This window comes from Pogona vitticeps, chromosome 1, assembly GCF_051106095.1.
Source record: "Pogona vitticeps strain Pit_001003342236 chromosome 1, PviZW2.1, whole genome shotgun sequence".
Classification (NCBI taxonomy): Eukaryota; Metazoa; Chordata; class Lepidosauria; order Squamata; family Agamidae; genus Pogona; species Pogona vitticeps.
In genome coordinates, this window is record NC_135783.1 from 340,798,442 (window position 1) to 340,816,635 (window position 18,194).

Genomic DNA, 18,194 nt, shown 5'->3' on the forward strand with positions numbered 1-18,194 from the left:
CAGGATTAACTCTAGTTAATCCTGGCTAATCTCTAGTCAGGAACCAAGTCTCAAGACAGCTCTGTCTTCCAAAATCTTCCCTATCTACAAGGATCTAAGGCTTAAAAAGGTAGCTCTAGAAACAAAATCTACCGAGGTCTGTAAACAAATTGTAAGGACATTTACCAAATGCAGGCTGTCACTAGAAAGAGTTGCCCTTCCATTGCCTTTCCTGCATGCATTGATATTCTGTTACCCCAAATCATGGTGATGAGGGCTCAATTCCTGCTCCAAAGGAACATAATTTAAAGTTCATTTATTTTTAAAGCTGGAGCCCACACCTCATGGTGAAGTCACCTCCGCAAGGCTTCCTATAGGTAGCTCAGTACATTAAAATTTACTTGCTGCTCCCCAAAACTTCTCCCACATTCCATTTCCAAAAAAGGAAAACATTTCCGCCGTTATCTCAAGCATCACTGAATAAGGTGTAGAATCTAAAGATAAAAAGTCTGGCTGCTGCTGCTACTTTTTTCTGGAAAAGATTGGATACGTCTGTTTTGTCTTTGGGCCCCTGCCTTGAAACTCACTAAATCCTCTCCCCTTGGCGCTTTCTCGATAACTTGATCATCTGTTCTGGGACAATGCATTTGCATTTATCCATTTGAATGGCCTTCAATAGTGACAACACATATTGGTCTGGAAAGATTGTTTGAATTTCTCTTCGAGGAAGCTTTAAATTGATTTTTAACTTTATTTTTAAAACGTCAGCTTGTCACCTACTAACTGCTGCAGAGTTTAGAATTTTTGGTTACATTCCTCTAGCTGTGCAGCACAAGTGCAGGGATCCGCTGGGCAGAATAGCTTCAAGTTCAGGATATTAGTCCACCCCTTTCTCGTTAACTGGGACTTACACTCTCATTATCTCACTCTGAGACATTAGTAAGAAAAAGAATAAAAGGTTTCATTATTTACAGATGAAACAGCAAACTGACCAGCATGACTGCTTTTAACAACAGATCTCAACAGATTCAGGAAAGGGAAAGAAAGTTCAGCAGAGAGGTGGGCTCTTTTTGAATTCAAAGGCAGGAGTGAACAATTGGTTAGTGCTGGATAGATTGACAGTCACCCCAGTCCAGAAACTTCCCGCCCAGCCAAATCTACTAAAGGCAGCATGCGAGGATGCAAAAACTGCAGCACTAACAACCTGTTACATTTTTATGCTAATGCTGTAATCTTAAGCATACAGATTTGAGGCAAGTCCCATAGACCAGGGTCTAAGTATGAGGAATGTACTTAAGAGTAGTAGCCACTGGTGTCCATCCACTGCTGAAATAATCTTTGATCTCATGGAAACTCCCATCAGTGGAACAGGAGTTTTTGCTGATCTCTCTGCATGCCCTTGGAATCCCATCTGGTCCTGATGGAAATGATGGGGAGATGACAAAGAAAGATGACTTGGCAAAATAGTTGCCTTCCTCTTCTGTTAATGGTAGGTCCAATGGATCAAAAATATTCATCAGTGAAGAACATTAGTGGATCTAACGGTATCAGAACAATCCACAGTGATTTGCAATGAGTGTTACTTGTGCCACTAATTCCAATGGATTTTCACTCTCACCCATCTATGTCTTCCCCCAGTGTTGCTCTTAGAACTGAGCTGATGTGGCACACCCATGATTAGTGCTCTGTTCGTTCTTGGTACCTATTTCTCAAGCTGCTCAAAATGGTTGCCCGCATCGGCCTACATTTTGAACGGCATCCGGCCAGCCCAGTCATGAGGACATTGAGAGCATTAATGCAGTGAACTACCTCCTCATATGTCGCTTTTTCAGGCAGTCAGTTGTTTTACTTGGTGTGGACATACGAGCCATGCAGGATCTGTCCAGAGGACAGTCTGTCCAATCACTAGTCCAGTAGTCTGTCGCTGTAATGGCAAACCAGGTACCTCAGACTTTGTGATATTGTCAATTCTATTTTCTGTTTATTTCCTAATGGTGCCTGATGTGGAATTTGTCTTGTCTGTAGCAACCAGCCAGTCGCTTTCCCTTTTCGTTGAGCTCTCCACCACAGCCTCAAAAGCCCTTTTCTAATTGGTAACAACCAGCTGACATCCCATCAGATTGTATGTGAAAACAGAGTGGTTTTTTTGGGAGTGGTCCGTGCATCACTATACTCTTGCTTCCCCGTAAGCCCATTTGTCATTATAACGCCCATTACCCTAATTTATAAAAATCCTTTTTAGAATTTTTCGCTGTCCCTTTTGTTCTAACCATCCTAAATAATTTGGTATTCTAGCAAATGGCCACTTTATCCCTCACACTAGGTCATTTGTAACATTTTAAAAGGACTGGTCCCAACAGAAGTCATTGAGGGACCCCACTGTTTACACTCTTCTGTCGCGAGAACTGTTAAGTTATTCCTAAATTCTGATTTATGTTGTTTAAACACACTGTAAGTTTTGGCATCACCTGGCAGGACAAAGTTCCAAACAGAGTAGTCCTAGAACGAGCTGGAATATTCAGCATGTATACATTACTGAAACAGCGACGTCTACGTTGGCTTGGGCACGTCGTGAGAATGGCTGATGGTCGGATTCCAAAGGATCTCCTGTATGGAGAATTAGTGCAGGGAAATTGCCCCAGAGGGAGACCACAGCTGCGATACAAGGATATCTGCAAGCGGGATCTGAAGGCCTTAGGAATAGACCTCAACAGATGGGAAACCCTAACATCTGACCGTTCAGCCTGGAGGCAGGCAGTGCATCACGGCCTCTCCCAATTTGAAGAGACCCTTGTCCAGCAGGCCGAGGCAAAGGGGAAGTCACAAAAGCAGCAAAACCATGGAGCCGGACAGGGGACAGACTGGGTTTGTCTTCAGTGTGGAAGGGATGGTCACTCTCGAATTGGTCTCTTCAGCCACACTAGACGCTGTTCCAAGTCCTCCATACAGAGCACGACACCATAGTCTTTCAAGACTGAAGGATGCCTAATCATCCTAACCAAGATGGCTCAATTCTCTCAAGAGTCTTTAGTAACTGATTTTCTCAAAACCATAAACAGCGTCTACCAGAATACCTCATCCTCACGGTTATTGACAACCTCAAAGAACTCATTAAGATGGAGACATTGGACTTATCCTGATGAAGCCGTGATGATTTGTTTTTAGAAAAAACCCTCCTTCTGTGTGTTTGATAATATTTTCTTTAATAACGCTTTCTGCCATTTTACTCAGATAAGATGTTACTACGACTGACCTGTAATTTTGTAGAGCCACCTGTATTGTTAAAAAACAACCCTGAAACAAGAGCACAGCAGTACACCCATTACTTCAGCATGCATTACTCTTCAGTCAAAGCAATACCTTAATGTTGGTCTAATTTAAGAGTAAGAGATATAAAAGACCAATGCAGAAACTGTTAGTGTTTCTTTTAGGATTCTGTAGTACATAATATAAAAGATTAATGCTGCACTCTTACACCTTCTTCCATGGGAAGAGCTTCTATTGAAAACAATAGATTTATTTCTAAATAGAAACATGTATGGGGGGTGGACAATTAAGAAAGCTGATAGGAAAAAAAAGATTTGTTTCAGATGTGGTGCTGGAGGAAAATTTTGCTGGAGTATAGGAAAGACAAGTGGGTCTTAGATCAAATCAGGCCCGAATTACCTCTGGACACAAAACCGTTGAAACGGAGGCTGTCCTATTTTGGTTATATCATGAGAAGACAGGATTCTCTGGAAAAGACAGTAATGCCAGGAAAGGTTGAAGGCAGCAGGAGAAGAGGAGGATTAAATACAAGATGGATTGACTCCTTAAACAAACCGCAGACATGAATTTACAAGAGCTGAGCAGGGATGCTGAGGACAGGACATTTTGGAGAGTGCTCACTCATAAGATCGCCATAACAAGAAGAAACATATTTGATTGAAGAGGGACCTCAATAGTATTAATACAGTACTTGAGAATAAGTCCTGCTGAACTCACTTGAAACTTAACTTCTGAAGAAATAGACACATACGTTGTGTTGCCTGTACCAAGGGTATAAACCAGCCTAAGTTAAGTAATTTGGGGGTTTCTTTTTTTGTACCATAAATTGTTTGCCTGTGGAACTGTGCTGGAACTTTCTTTGCTCATGATTTCCTGGAAGAGAAGGAAAGACAAGCAAACTGGCAGACGTTTTGGAGTTGTTGGGGTATTTTTGCTTATTTCCCATCACTTTCTCTCCACACACCCCTTAATAGTTGTTGGGTCTCCTCATGTTCTGAAAGACTTGCCCACACACCCTTCTGTTAGGGAGAAACCATGTGCAGACATCCATGCTCAATAAAGAACAGCTAGCATGCTTCTCTAATGGACTGAGAACATTCAAATCTGAAATATGGTCGGCGGGGGAGAGAGAGAGAGAGGGAGGGAGATCAGAAAAAGGAAATGTAAGCATGTCTGCTATCTCTTCCCATAGCTAGTGAGAAATGCAGCGCAATCCAGAAACAATGAAAGATATGAGATGTGACAGGCTGATGCAGTGTATAAGGAGACTATAAATGGATTATCCAGCTACCCAACTAATCTATGTACTTGTGGAAAACAGAATTTTATTGTGTTTATTATGAAATGCATAAGCTGATAAAATACATGACTGGAGGTATGGGAGTTTTGTGTGCAGAGCAATTCTAATACATTTGTACTCAGAAGTAATTCCCACTAAATTCAGTGGGATTATTCCCAGTAATATTTCCATACAGTTGCAGCAGACACAATATTTATGTATAGTCTCCATAAAAAATAGTAATATGAAAATCATAAAAAGTGCTACAGCACAATTATTACAAATGAATGTTGCTGTGTTAGAAATGGTGTTTACTCATTAAATATGACTGTTCTCATTAAGTATGTGTAAACATGAGAGCAGCCCAGGAAATGTTGTGCAATCGGCACATGAAATTTGTATGAATAGAGTAGAATACATTTTGTATGTCTTCTGGAAGCAACATCAATAACTGCATTGTATGAGAAGGCAAGTCTTTGAGGACTGGAGACCAGAACTTGTAAGTAAGCCTCTTTTGGTTCTTCTGCCCAGTCTGTTCCTTATCCTTTCTCTGTTTCCTCTTGGAGACATGCCAAACTGATATTTTTCTGGACCTGTGATGCTATTTGTGTGTTTCTTCATTTTTAAAAAAACTAAAAATACATTCTTGCAGATGGGGAAACCCAAATAGCAAAGCCAGATCATAGACTGAATGTTCAGCCTAAGAGGTTTTCTGGGCAGTAGAAGTCTGTAGAATCGGATGCTCTTTGTTTTTATTTTTGCCCTTCTTTTTCTCAGATGCTAGGATAAAGCTTTCTAAGGGGTCCTCAGGAAGGGTGAAGGGATTTAAAAGGGAAATGGGTACAGTCCTCTTTGATTCATTCTTAAAACGGCAAAGCAGGAGGCTTGCTGTTCTCTGCACTGTTTCCAGGTTTTCTCCCTGCTTCCATCCTTTTCTCTGGATCTGAAATTAGTGGTGCTGCAACCACGAGACTTTTGATGATTTCAGCCAGAAAGCAAGGCAGTTTCATTTCTAATGTAAAGAGCATGCTCTCCTTCCCTATTGCCAACACCTGAGCATCTTCCTAAAGTTTTTCTTTCTTGTTTCCACATCTAATCATAAATGCTGGATTTAACATAAAGGATCTATGGAGAATGATGCTCTGTTTCATGAATCCCTTGGGGATCTTTATCTGTCTTGTGCTCATCCTAGAAGTACTCTTGATTCAGTTCATAGTCATGCAAAAACATGAATATTCCTAACAAACACCCTGTTTAATACATATTTCCTATTCCTTTTCATATGAGGAGCTGCCTTACCTTGATCCATTTAGGACATTATTATTGTTATACTACCCAATCTTAGCTTTCCGACTTGGGTTTTTCCCAGACCTGCCTGTGGATTGGATTTGGGCTGTTCTATATTTAAAGCTCCACAGCTGAGCTACAGCCTTTCTCCATATGTAGGGAATATGTCTCTTCTAAGGAGATGCCTGCTGCCTCATATTAAAGCAAAGTTGTATTCTGCAACTTTAATACATTCCAGTCAATTAACCACCGACTACATCTAATACAGTTAATTGATATAGTTATTTAGTTGGGTGACAGATTACCCATTGCAGTAAAAAAAAAAGAGAGAGATTTTGGTCAATGAAGAATCCAAAATATATAGTGTAAGTTCTTATGTGGGAGAAGAAACTTCCTTTGCTTTTGAAACATCTCTGTTCTGGTTATTCCCACCACTCTTTGGAACTTTGATACTTGTTTAATTGTCATTGGAATCTACTGAGGAAGTATGTTGATGCTCCCCTCTGTTGAACTATCTCCGGATGTGTGCCTTGCTTTAAATCAGGTGCTGGGAAAAGGTGTTTGGTGGGCCCAGTGAATGCCCCCCACAAGCTTTCCCAGGTCCTCAAACCTTCCCAAAATAAAAATTCTACCCCCACAAGCTCCTGAGAATACAAGTTGCACTGTACACCCATTTTTGCTCTCCTTAGGGGCTGCTTTAACACAGGCAGTTACTTCTTATTTCTAAGGAAAAGATTTCAAAAGCCACAAATAGCTCTAGAAGCAGCAAATTGAGTGTTTAGTGCAAATAGTGCCCCCAAGAGGTCTCCGGAACATGCGGTTTGTACTCTTGGGGTGAAAATAATTGAGGGAAGTTGGTTTGGGGGCAGTGGTTCCCAAACCTTTTTGACTCTCTGCTCCGTTGACTTACTGGCCACTTGCCATTGCTCCCCAATATGATACTTCGGGTGGGGAAGGGAAGGGGAAGCCCGGTCCGAGTAGTACTTTCTACTAGAGATGGGTACTTACTGCTCTTCCGTGCAGTTTGGCAGATCAGGACCCCATTCGTTGTGTGGGTGCCCCAGATTCTGCACCCTGCCTCCTCCCACTGGCCCCTACTCAGAGGAGGAGGTGGGGCAGAGAAGGCCACAGCACTGCTTCTGATGGGGCCACCCATGGGAGGAAGTGGGTTGTAGAATCCAGACACCTGTGCAACACCTGTGGGCCCAATCCGCTGAACTGTGCTGAAACACCAAACTGCAGTAAGAGAGGATTCTGTGGCACCCCCGTCTGGGTTTGGTAGCAACCCTGGGATGCCATGGTACACAGTTCGGGAACAACTATTTTGGGATAGCAGGTGTGTGGAGTATTTTTTTTCTGTGGTTCAGGGATAAAAAATGACCCCCAAATCCCTGAAAATGGCCCATCTCTGCATTGAATTAACTGCTCTCAAAGTATCATTTTAGCTCGCTGGGTACTTTTAAGAAGCAATTAAAAACTTGGATGTTTCGGCAGGCCTTTCCATCACATAACTCATGACCTCTTTCTTTCCTTCTTTCCTGTTCTATGTTTTGTGTTTTGGCATCATAATGTAGTGTTTTTATGATTTAGAACTGTTTATTTACATTGTTTACTGTATTATTTTTAAGGTTGTTAGCCGCCTAGAGTGGTCTTCGCTTGACCAGATAGGTGACATATAAATAAATAAATAAATAAATAAATAAATAAATAAATAAACAAATAAATAAATAAATAAATAAATAAATAAATAAATAAATAAATAAATAAATAAATAAATAAAACAGCTCAAAAATTAGAACATGAATGCCACAGTCTCCTGTTTTTGCTCGGATTGTGTCAGTAAGGGATGCATTACTCCTGGATGTAGAACTTTGGTGTTTAACAGACACTGAAGCATTTATCTTCTATGCGTTTTTCTCACCTAGTGGTCCCTGATTTTGATTGGACGACCGCTTCCAGCATCTCCACTCCAGTTGGGTAGTGGTCAAAGTGGATGGGAGCTGTAAGCGAACAATGCTTACATTTTTAAAATCTAGTGAATTAGTGAATAGGAGAATCATGAGACACTGACTCAGGAATAATCTCTGGGTATTGGATTTAGTGACAGAAATTTTAGGTTCTTGCTTGTGCTTAAAAGCCTATGAATGAGTGTGATTATTCTCCTCTTCAGACCTGGTATGTAACTGTGAAGAACATGGGGGTGAGGTTAGGTGCCCCCCGTAAACTGGGTGGAATAATAAGTGAATGTCAGTGTCACTCTTGAGTGACTCACAATCTTTAGTGTCACTCTGCTTTTCTCACCACCCTGTAATAAGCTACAATAGTATCGTACCCATTTAAGTGATGAATCTGGTATAGTATAATTTTCCCCACCCTTCTATTGTTTATGCAGCAGAAATGTGTGCTGTGCAGCGCTCTTCTGTTGCTGGGCTGTAGAATCAGAAACGTTGTTGTGTGAGAGAGAGAAAGAAAAAGAGGGAAAAATGCAAATTACATTACACAGCTGGTTAATAATAATTCAATACAAATAAATTCTTGTGTAGATATGTAAAATTTCTGAAAATTTCCATTTTTTGTCCAGAAGAAAATCAAAACGGGGGGAAAAAAGGAAATTTTCTGAACTTTTACATCTCTAGTTTTGTGTCACTTAAAGGTAAGTAGATCTATTGTGGGCACAACAGATTAGATTAGATTAGATTAGATTAGATTAGATTAGATTAGATTAGATTAGATTAGATTAGATTAGATTAGGCATCCTTCAGTCTCAAGAGACTAGGGTAACATGCTCTGGAACAGTGCCTAGTGTGGCTGAGAAGGCCAGTTCGAGAGTGACCATCCCTTCCACTCTGAAGACAAATACAGTCTGTCCCCTGTCCAGCTCCCTGGTTTTGCTGCTTCCGGGACTGGCTCTTTGCCTCGGCCTGCTGGACAAGGGTCTCTTCAAATTGGGAGCAGCCATGATGCACCGCCTGCCTCCAGGCTGAACGCTCAGAGGTCAAGGTTTCCCATCTGTTGAGGTCCAATCCTAAGACATTCAGATCCCGCTTGTAGATGTCCTTGTATCGCAGCTGTGGTCTCCCTCTGGGGCGCTTTCCCTGCACTAATTCTCCATACAGGAGATCTTTTGGAATCCAGTCATTAGCCATTCTCACAACATGCCCAAGCCAACGTAGACGTCGCTATTTCAGTAATGCATACATGCTAAAAATTCCATCTTGTTCTAGGACTACTCTATTTGGAACTTTGTCTTGCCAGGTGATACCAAAAATGCATATGGAACGTGTTCATCTTCCTCTCCTGCTGTGCACGAAGGGTCCAGGACTCACTGCAGTGCAGGAGTGTGCTCAGGACACAGGCTCTATACAGAGCCTGAGCCTGGGGCATAACAGATTTGATGTTATTTAAGGTGCTCCAAGATGCATTTTTGTGTTTCTTATAAGAGATTAACATGAACAGCCGGCTGGAATAAATATCGAGAGTCAGGACATCTCAAAAATGTGGCCCAGGAACCCTCCTGAACTATTGAAAAGGGGGAAATAATGCAATTAAACAATAACAATAATATAATAATCTCACAACTGCAGAGCTGGAAGGGACCCTATGGATCATTAAGTCCAGACCCTGTCAAGGAGGTACAGCGGGGGAATCAAACTCCCGACTTCTACAGCCACTAAGCTATCTAGCCAGATTATGCTGGGCTGGGGCATAGGAATGATATGGTTGACACTGAGATATAGATGTTGTGTGAAAAAGGAACAGAAGAACTTGGAGGGAAAAGTTATCAGCGTGCAGGAGCCGGATGTACAGTATTGGTGAAATCGCCTGGTGGAACAGGGAAGCACAGTTGTGGGAGTGGCTTGATGGAGAAGAAAGGGGGCTTAGAAGCTATGCTATTAATAACAAAAAAAAAATCAGATTACAAAAGAAAACAGTCTTGAATTCCTAGGCAGGTGTGGAATGGAGCATGATTTCTTAGGGGTATTTATTTATTTTACTCATTCAACTTATATACTACCCAGTAGTGTGATTCTGGCTGTCACTGGGTGGTTAACAACCAACATAAATAATCTACAAAATTGAACAACACCAATTATAGCCATTAAGAGCAATAAACAATAAAGGAACCACATGACATGCCGAAACCTAACTCAAGTAAACAAATTTAAACCCCAGTAATATGCATTAATAAAAGGCAGCTTTGAACGATTCTGTTTTAAATAGCTTCTTAAAAACTGAGAGGGAGGGTGCCTGGTGAACTTCCTACGAGTTTATTTCATAGGTATTGAATGCCTGGTTTCTGGTGGTAAGTGTTTTGGCCTCCTTAGGTGTAACTGAATTTAACAACAGCAATAGATATAAATTTAATGATTTGGATGCAGCCTTGTTGAGCCTGTCAGTCCAATCTGGAATATGCTCCAATGGGGGCAAAGTCAGGAGAAGGGTTTTTAAATACCATCTACAGTGTGGTTCTGAAAGGGTTCCACATTTTTACAGTGCATGCTTATGAGGGCACCCTGGATCAGAGAATGAGGTTTTGAAACCTGACCCCTTCCTGCCCACAGAAGGACCCAATTCACTGCCTTCTTGTCTTTGCACCCCTTTTAGCTGCACTTACAGTAGAACCACTGAGATACTGGAACAGGTTGTTGTTGTTTAGTCGTTTAGTCGTGTCCGACTCTTCGTGACCCCATGGACCAGAGCACGCCAGGCCCTCCTGTCTTCCACTGCCTCCCGGAGTTTGGTTAAATTCATGTTGGTTGCTTCGATGACACTGTCCAACTATCTTGTCCTCTGTCGTCCCATTCTCTTCTTGCCTTCACACTTTCCAAACACCAGGGTCTTTTCCAGAGAGTCTTCTCTTCTCATGAGATGGCCAAAATATTGGAGCCTCAGTTTCAGGATCTGTCCTTCCAGTGAACACTCAGGATTGATTTCCTTCAAAATGGATAGGTTTGTTCTCCTTGCAGTCCAGGGGACTCTCAAGAGCCTCCACCAACACCACAATTCAAAAGCATCAATTCTTTGGCGGTCGGCCTTCTTTATGGTCCAGCTCTCACTTCCATACATCGCATGAGAGCTGGACCATAAGGTCTTTGGAAGGAACTAAGTTGATGATATTGCAAAGTTGAGCAATAAGCACTCTCCATAGCTGCAATACTAAGAAGCAGGAAAGAAAGCATATGGCTATATCAGCTCAAGATTAACCTTTTTCAGTCAATCTTAAAATTCAGTGTTTGTCTTCACCCACTGAGAAATGTTAAATTACACAAAGCCGAGAAATGTTACAGGACTTGTTGGGGAGATTTTGGGAGTAATCCAAAAAAATAACATTTCCCACTCCGAAAATATATGACCTATAATTTCACCTCTCAAGGGTTTAGTTCTTTCAGTCCTTGACGTGCCTAATGACATGAAACATTCTTAATAATGAAACAAACAAGTTGGCACAAGAACATCTGAATTTTTATTATTAGGAACCTCAAGTTCCAGGAAGTCTGTTTTTGGCTCAATAGCAGGGAAAGCCTCCTAACTTCCTAAATGTATCAGGAGCACAATTTGCCACTCAGAAGGTGGCAAGTGCTCCAACACTGGAGGTAATTAAGAGAAAGTTAGACAGCCAACTTTAAGGTAAAAGCTGGATTCTTTCATTGAGCAGAGGGTTGGACTTGATGACCTTATAAGCCCCTCCCAACTCCAAGGTTCTATGATTCTATAGGAACTTTTTTCCATGAGAATGGTTTCTCATTTTACAGACATTAAGAGTATTATTGCTTTGGTTTTGCTGCTTGGCATGACTTAGTATTTTATGTATCCAAGTTAGCTCACAGAGGATGAGTTTATACTGCCATTTTGCTTCTTCTGAATCCATGTGATTGTGTGTGTTTTTTTAAAGGTAACAGTTTTGAAAAGCAAAACTTGTTCTCATCCCAGTTCTTCTGTAATACAAGAAGGGCTTTACAGAGTCATGCCATATTAGAATTGTTCGAAACATTTCTTTTTCGTCTCCAGAGAATCATACCGAGTAAGAAATGTTCCTATAGGTATAAAATATATCATGTTTGTGTCTTTATTTACAAAGCATGCGCCAGAAAGCCACCTTTGTTTTCTTTACAGTGGAAAAATATGATTTGTGCCTGTTAAAGGAATTGTCAAGGACTGGAAGATTCGTAGATCAGTAAAGAAATAATGTTCTTTTTAATTTAAATTTTTTTCCCTCCCCCTCAAAGCCACACGTACTCTAGAAAGAGCAGCCTCCCACACTATATTTTCCTCTCTAGAGCCACACGCTGTGTTTCGTTCCGAGAGATGTCTGAATCTTCACATCAATAAGTCACTTTATCTCATTGCCTTTGGAGAGAAATCAACATCCTTATAACTAATCTACACATCTGTGACTAGGAAGGCAGCTCTGGCCCCGTGGAGCAGTGGCGAACTTGAGTACAGCGTGGGTGGGAAGAGAGGCAGGAGCAGCTTCTCGAAAGAGAGAACAGAATGGAGCTCTCTAATTTGTAGTCTCTGACATATCTCGCTTTCCCTCCGTTGCTGAGGAGAAAAGCGTGGTAGAGCGGGGTGAGCGGCGGGGGGTGGGGAGAGGAGGATGGGGAGAAGAAGAGGAGAGGTTTGAATCCACATAGGAGTGGATGATTTTAAACAGGGTCCTCACACACGAGTAAAATTCTCCATGGTGGGTCATGTTTGAAGAGTGATGTGAACATTTTGGTCTTATCCGACGGTCACTTAAATTTTTTTTTCCAAACCACTGGATGTGTGTGAGACTTATGGTGGGATGGGTGCAAACAAATCTTGTGGGGGAGGGAGGCCACCAACAAAAATGTGCAGGGTCCATCCTTTTCTCTTCCTCCATAGGTATAGGTAAAGGCTCCCCTTGACAATTTGTCCAGTCGTGTCTGACTCTAGGGGGCAGTGCTCATCTCTGATTCCAACCCATAGAGCTAGCGTTTGTCCAAAGACAATCTTCCGTGGTCACGTGGCCAGTGCAACTAGACACGCAATGCCATTACCTTCTCACCATGGTGGTACCTATTTATCTACTTGCATTTTTGCATTATGCATGCTTTCGAACTGCTAGGTTGGCGGGAGCTGGGACAAGCGGCGGGGGCTCACTCCATCACGTGGATTCGATCTTATGTCTGCTGGTCTTCTGACCTTGCAGCACAGAGGCTTCTGTGGTTTAACCCGCAGCGCCACCACGACCCTTTTTCCTCCATGGCACCCTTCTTTCCGACACATTTATAGCTCAGTGTTTTGAGTATTTGTGGAGCCAGTGGTTGTGAGTTTGATTCCCCAGCGTGCCTCCTTGATGGGGCTGGATTTGATGATCCATGGGGTCCCTGCCAACTCTGCAGGTTCTTAGATTATGATTATGGTTCTTCTTTCTTCCCTCCCTCCCTCCCTCCGTGTCTTTGTTATCTTCTCTCTTTGTTGTCTCCTCTCCTCTCGCTCTCTGCCAGCCTCTTCTGTCTCTACCCCTTTCTTTTCTCTCTCTGTTTTCGGCCTGATGGACTGCCAGAAGTTTTTTTTGCCAGATGTCTGATCTGAGTAATTACAGAAAGCTCTTGAAAGAATCCTGAGGGGTACAGGTTGCTCACCCTTCTACTAAACACACACCTCTGCCCACTTAAACAGCTTGAGAGTGGAACCAGGGATAAATTTTTCGTACTCTCTTAAGAATCATCATCCTGGCTTGGACCAAGGTAGTGTTGCACCATATCAAAAAAAAATAAATAAATCACTGTGGTGTACTGAAAAGAGCACTGGACTGTGATTAAAGTGTCCGAGGTTGAAATCGGCATTCGAATATGAAGGTGAATGAGAAACGTTGAGCTGTTTAGCCCAACACGCAGTGGATGTGAGAATGAAATGCGACAACACTGCGGTGTGCTAATCTGGGCTCCTAGGCAGAAGGGTGGAATAGCAAAGCGATGGATCAACTTTATGGATGTATTTGTGCAATCATAATAAGCCAAGACACACCAGCCTTTCACCCTCATTCTCTCCTCTCTTCACAGAATGTGGTATTCCTACAAGGTAGTCTCTAATTGACCTTGCATGAAAGGGGGAGGCTTGAGTAAACTCTACATTGGGAGCAAACTATAGTTTGCCCCATGCAAATGAATAGCACACTATGGTTTGCCACTAGCTAGGAAGGTTCTCTAAGCTTCAATTCATAGGAAGGCTCAGAGGTCTATAAAAGCTTGGTTTGCAAATGAGCTTTGCAAGATTTGTCATTCTTTTCTAAGCCAGAGAACAGTTCTTAGGATCCTTTCCCTTCCCAGCGCTATCAGGCTGCTCTTGCAGTCCCGAAACCTGTAAATGCCAGACCCTTCAATGAGAACAGCCCGTGGATGCTCCATGAGTGGCTGCATGTCGTGGAGTCTTCCCTGCTGTGGCCCCTCGTATCTTTTCGCCCTTCCAAAGAAAAGTTAATTGGGTGCTGTCTCCATTTGCTTTCTGGAATTTTTTTTTAAAATAAGAGTTACTTGTTTCTCAGCTCTTTTACTTAACGGTATGAGTTTTTAATTTAATGCAAATGTTGTTTTGATATAAATGCAGGAAAATAAGTATGGATAAAATAATTACAGGGCAGTGAGATTTCAGTAGAGAAACAATGTTCTTTTCTTGCCACTGCTTATCTGCTCTCAGCTGGTCTCGGTACACTTTTTGTGTGGCATGGGCCACCCTTACAGAAAGCCGGGTGAGGGGGTGGAATCCTGAATAAATCTAGTGCAAGCGTGGGCATGCAGTTCTGTGTGCAGAAGATTTTAAAGCATTCCTGATAGCTTCTCCCCAAAGGCAAAATGAGGACAAAATATAGAAACAGTGCAGCAAAAGAAGATAACAGGAGCCTCGCTGGCTGAGACGAAAGGCCCATCTCATTCATTCATTCATTCATTCATTTTGTTGCATTGCATTTTGTTTCTGTGCTTCCTTTCTTCCAGTGTAGGAAGCCAAAGTGGACTACAGCATTTCCACAGCAGCCAACCTGATGGTCATAGGAGACTCCAACAATAAGAAACAAGCACAATAGGAACCATGGACTCGTGTGCTCCAGAAACTCTTCTGGACATGACAGTTGTACTGCTTTGTTCTAACCCCCTTTTTTGTGGCTTGATTCTTAGAAAGGGTAGGATTTCCCCAGTTTTATTGGAATGGTTGCCCCAACTGCAGCTCCCAATGCACTTTAAAAAAAACAACACCCAGGCTCCTTTTGCAAAATCAATAGCCCACTGTTGGGTTAGGATGTTTCGTTGTACACACTCTGCATGCTGACTCGGAAAGACAGCTGCAGGGTTCTCAAAACCTCTGTCTGCACTTTTCCAGGGCGTACCAAGTCTAGAAATTTCCTCAGCCCTTTCTGGAGACAAGTGGGAGCATCCGACACGTCATAAATAACGTTGCCTTGAACTACCTGGCAAGTGGTACAGTTTGGGTAGCTGGTTCTCTGATACCCAATAAGTTTTTAAGATTCACACATATCTCCTCCTAAGTTTTGACTGTTGCTCCAGGGTATCTTCCGCTTCTTAAGATACATGTCACAAAGTCAGTTCCCTTCCAGTGGTATCATTTCTAAAGTATTATGGTGATGTCTCCATATGCTGTACGGAGGTATTAGTTTGAGGCATGAGAAGTGTGACTCACATTGTTCATGTTCTCGTCAAAGACCTTATTTAAAGATCAGATTTTCCTAACGTTAAGTGTGATAGGGCAGGTACAGTAATTGGAATATGTGGTGAGCTCAATACAGACAGAGACGGTAGCCTACTAAAGGGCTGCTTTGCATGACTATGAAAATGAAATGGTAAAGCTGTTGCCTCACTGTGTCTGTTGTGTCCGGATCTCCAGAAGAAACTCATGTTCGCACAATGCATCATGAACTTATGAAACTCCATATGGTGCGGTGATGTGGCAGCTGACTTACATAGCTTTGCGGCGGGGGGCATGTTTTAGAAACATTCATACTAAAATCAAGTTGTCAGTGGGGTTCTTAGCCATGATGACTGCATAATGCTTCCATGCCTTATGACGGAAAGCAAGAGAATAGGAGAAGATTATTGCCTTTGGGTTCTGTTTGTGAAAGTTTAGGCTACATGGATCCTTGGTGTCATTCAACACAGGTCTTCTTCATGTAAGTGGCCTCACTCTGCAAGGACTCTGTGATGCAGCCGGCAGCTCTGAACAAGTGGCTGAGTTGGGTGTGGATTCTCAAGGTGGACAGCTTTGTCCAGCGATGGCCTTCAAGTAATGCATCACAAGTAACAAAGTTACATATAATGTGGTACTTTGGGGAGGCTTAAAGAGAGCCTGGTGACATCCATGGCAATTGGTAATGCCATCACCTTTTCAGGACTAAATTTTACTTGTTGCTTTTTCTTGTCCTATTTTGACAGTATTTTGAGAAGACCTTCTTTAAAAATTAAACTATTTTTGAACTTTTAACGGGTGTGTGTGTGTGGTTCAACAAAGAAGGAACTAGAAAATTTTGGGAAAGTAAGGAATAAAGCAATGAATAGTGAGAAAATTGTGAAGTGTGAGCAATGAGAGAAATTAAGTAACAAAGGAAAGTTAGTTGGTGAATTCTGGATTGAACTTTTATATACTGGATGTAGGGCTTGCATACCTATTCCTGTTGCATCTCCCATAGATAAGGAGTGTTGTCCCTTTAAGGAATCTGTGCTTGTAGCTTAGCATCTGGTGCTTAGCATATTCAAGACTTTAGGGCAGATCCTCTGGCAAGTGGAGCCTCTGATCCTGGGCTCTGGGGAAATCTTCAAGCAGCTCTCGTTGACACATCAAGAAACCAATGGATCTGGCTTTGAGACCAAGCAGCTATTTCCCAATTCAGCCCATTTATCTCTAGATTGAGTCCATTGTTGGATCATGTGGCACAGGTCCCTTGGAATTGTCTGTTTCTTCTGAGGATCCCCTGTTTTTCTGGATTCATTCCTGACTTTGTTACATGCCATGAAATTGTGAAATGGTCTCAGATTTATGGCAGTGCTGTGAATTGATGACCTCGAAGAGGCCCTATCATAAACAATCCTGCACAGGTGTTGCAGACTAAAGGCTATAGCTTCTTTTATTGAGTCTATCCACCTCTTTTTATGACTCGTACTCTTACATTCTACCTTTCCCAGTATTATTCTCTTTTTTAGTGAGTCTTGTCTTCTTGTGACATCTCCAAAATGATAGCTCCAGTTTAGTCATTTCAGCTTCTAGTGAGAATTTGGGCTTTTATCTGCTATAGAACCCACTTATTTTTCTTTCTGCAGCCTGTGGTATTCATAAAACTCTCTTCCAGCACCACATTTCAAATGCATTGTTTTTTTTAACTATCAACATTCCACTGTTGAGCCTTCACAACTCTGCACAGTATTTGAGAATACTGTAGATACATGTAAGGATCTTTTTCTATTTCATTTCTCAATACCCTTCCATGTCTCATCCTTCTTCTGATTTTTTGGCTGCCACCTCCGTTTTAATTGATGACTTAACCTGACCTACCAAAGGTTATATCATACATTAAGGGAAATGTGTATTTTCAGATATTATGTCAATTTCTCCTCCAGGTATGCAGGTCTTTCAGAGGGTCTGCTTGGGCAGTTAATTGCAAAGGAAGGCCATACATCCTCCCCAAAGGTAGGTTCCCCTTGACATTTTTAGTCCAGTCGTGTCCGACTCTAGGGGGCAGTGCTCATCCCGTTTTCAAGCTGTAGAGCCAGCGCTTGTCCGAAGACAGTTTCCGTTGTCACATGGCCAGCGTGACTAGGGAACACCGTTTTACCTTCCCACCGAGGTGGTGCCTGTGACGAACACGGGTTCGAAAACACACGTGTACGCTTGGACAGAGAGCAATCAGGAGTTTGCACATGCTAAAATGAGCTGAAGAGTCCAATCCAGCCAGCCATGCTACAACGCTCCTTCTCACAAGTCTGCCCACATAAGAACACCCTGGTACTATCAGATATTATTGTGAAAAGGTCAAGTGGGCTTTGTAGTCCTTAGACTTAACTTGCACCACTGACAGGACTCTAAGTAAGCTAGGCCGAGGCAGCACTCTCAGATGACCCTATGGCAAGTGTACTGTTCAGGAAACCAAATGAGTTTTATAATCTTTATTTTATTAAAGAAAAAGCATGTTACTAAGCCAAATTAAACCAAAACAAATAATCTAGCATTGTGCTGTTTAGTTACACAGATGTAGTGAGGCAAAGAAAACATGAAAAATAGAAAAGTATTCAAAAACCCAAAAAGCCATTAAGATGAATAAAAACAATTCCAGTCCAGGAAATCATTAGTAAACAAAATAATCCAAGTTGGTTATAACAAGGCTATAGTCCTCAGTGATACTATAGAATAAAAA

The 18,194-nt window shown here is 42.0% G+C and overlaps 1 protein-coding gene across 5 annotated transcripts in view; it reads left to right on the forward strand.

Annotated features, from left to right (window-relative positions):
- LBHD2 (LBH domain containing 2) overlaps positions 1-18,194 on the forward strand; it is a 71,104-nt gene that overhangs the window by 15,295 nt on the left and 37,615 nt on the right. The window contains exon 1 of one of the 5 annotated variants that reach the window (XM_078383809.1): positions 58-5,024. The exons of 3 other annotated variants lie outside the window; for them this stretch is intronic. The gene's annotated coding sequence lies outside the window, so the exon portion shown is untranslated. Of the gene's footprint in view, positions 1-57; positions 5,025-7,604; positions 17,471-18,194 lie in introns of those variants that run through there. One more of the 5 variants, XM_078383808.1, reaches the window with a different exon arrangement.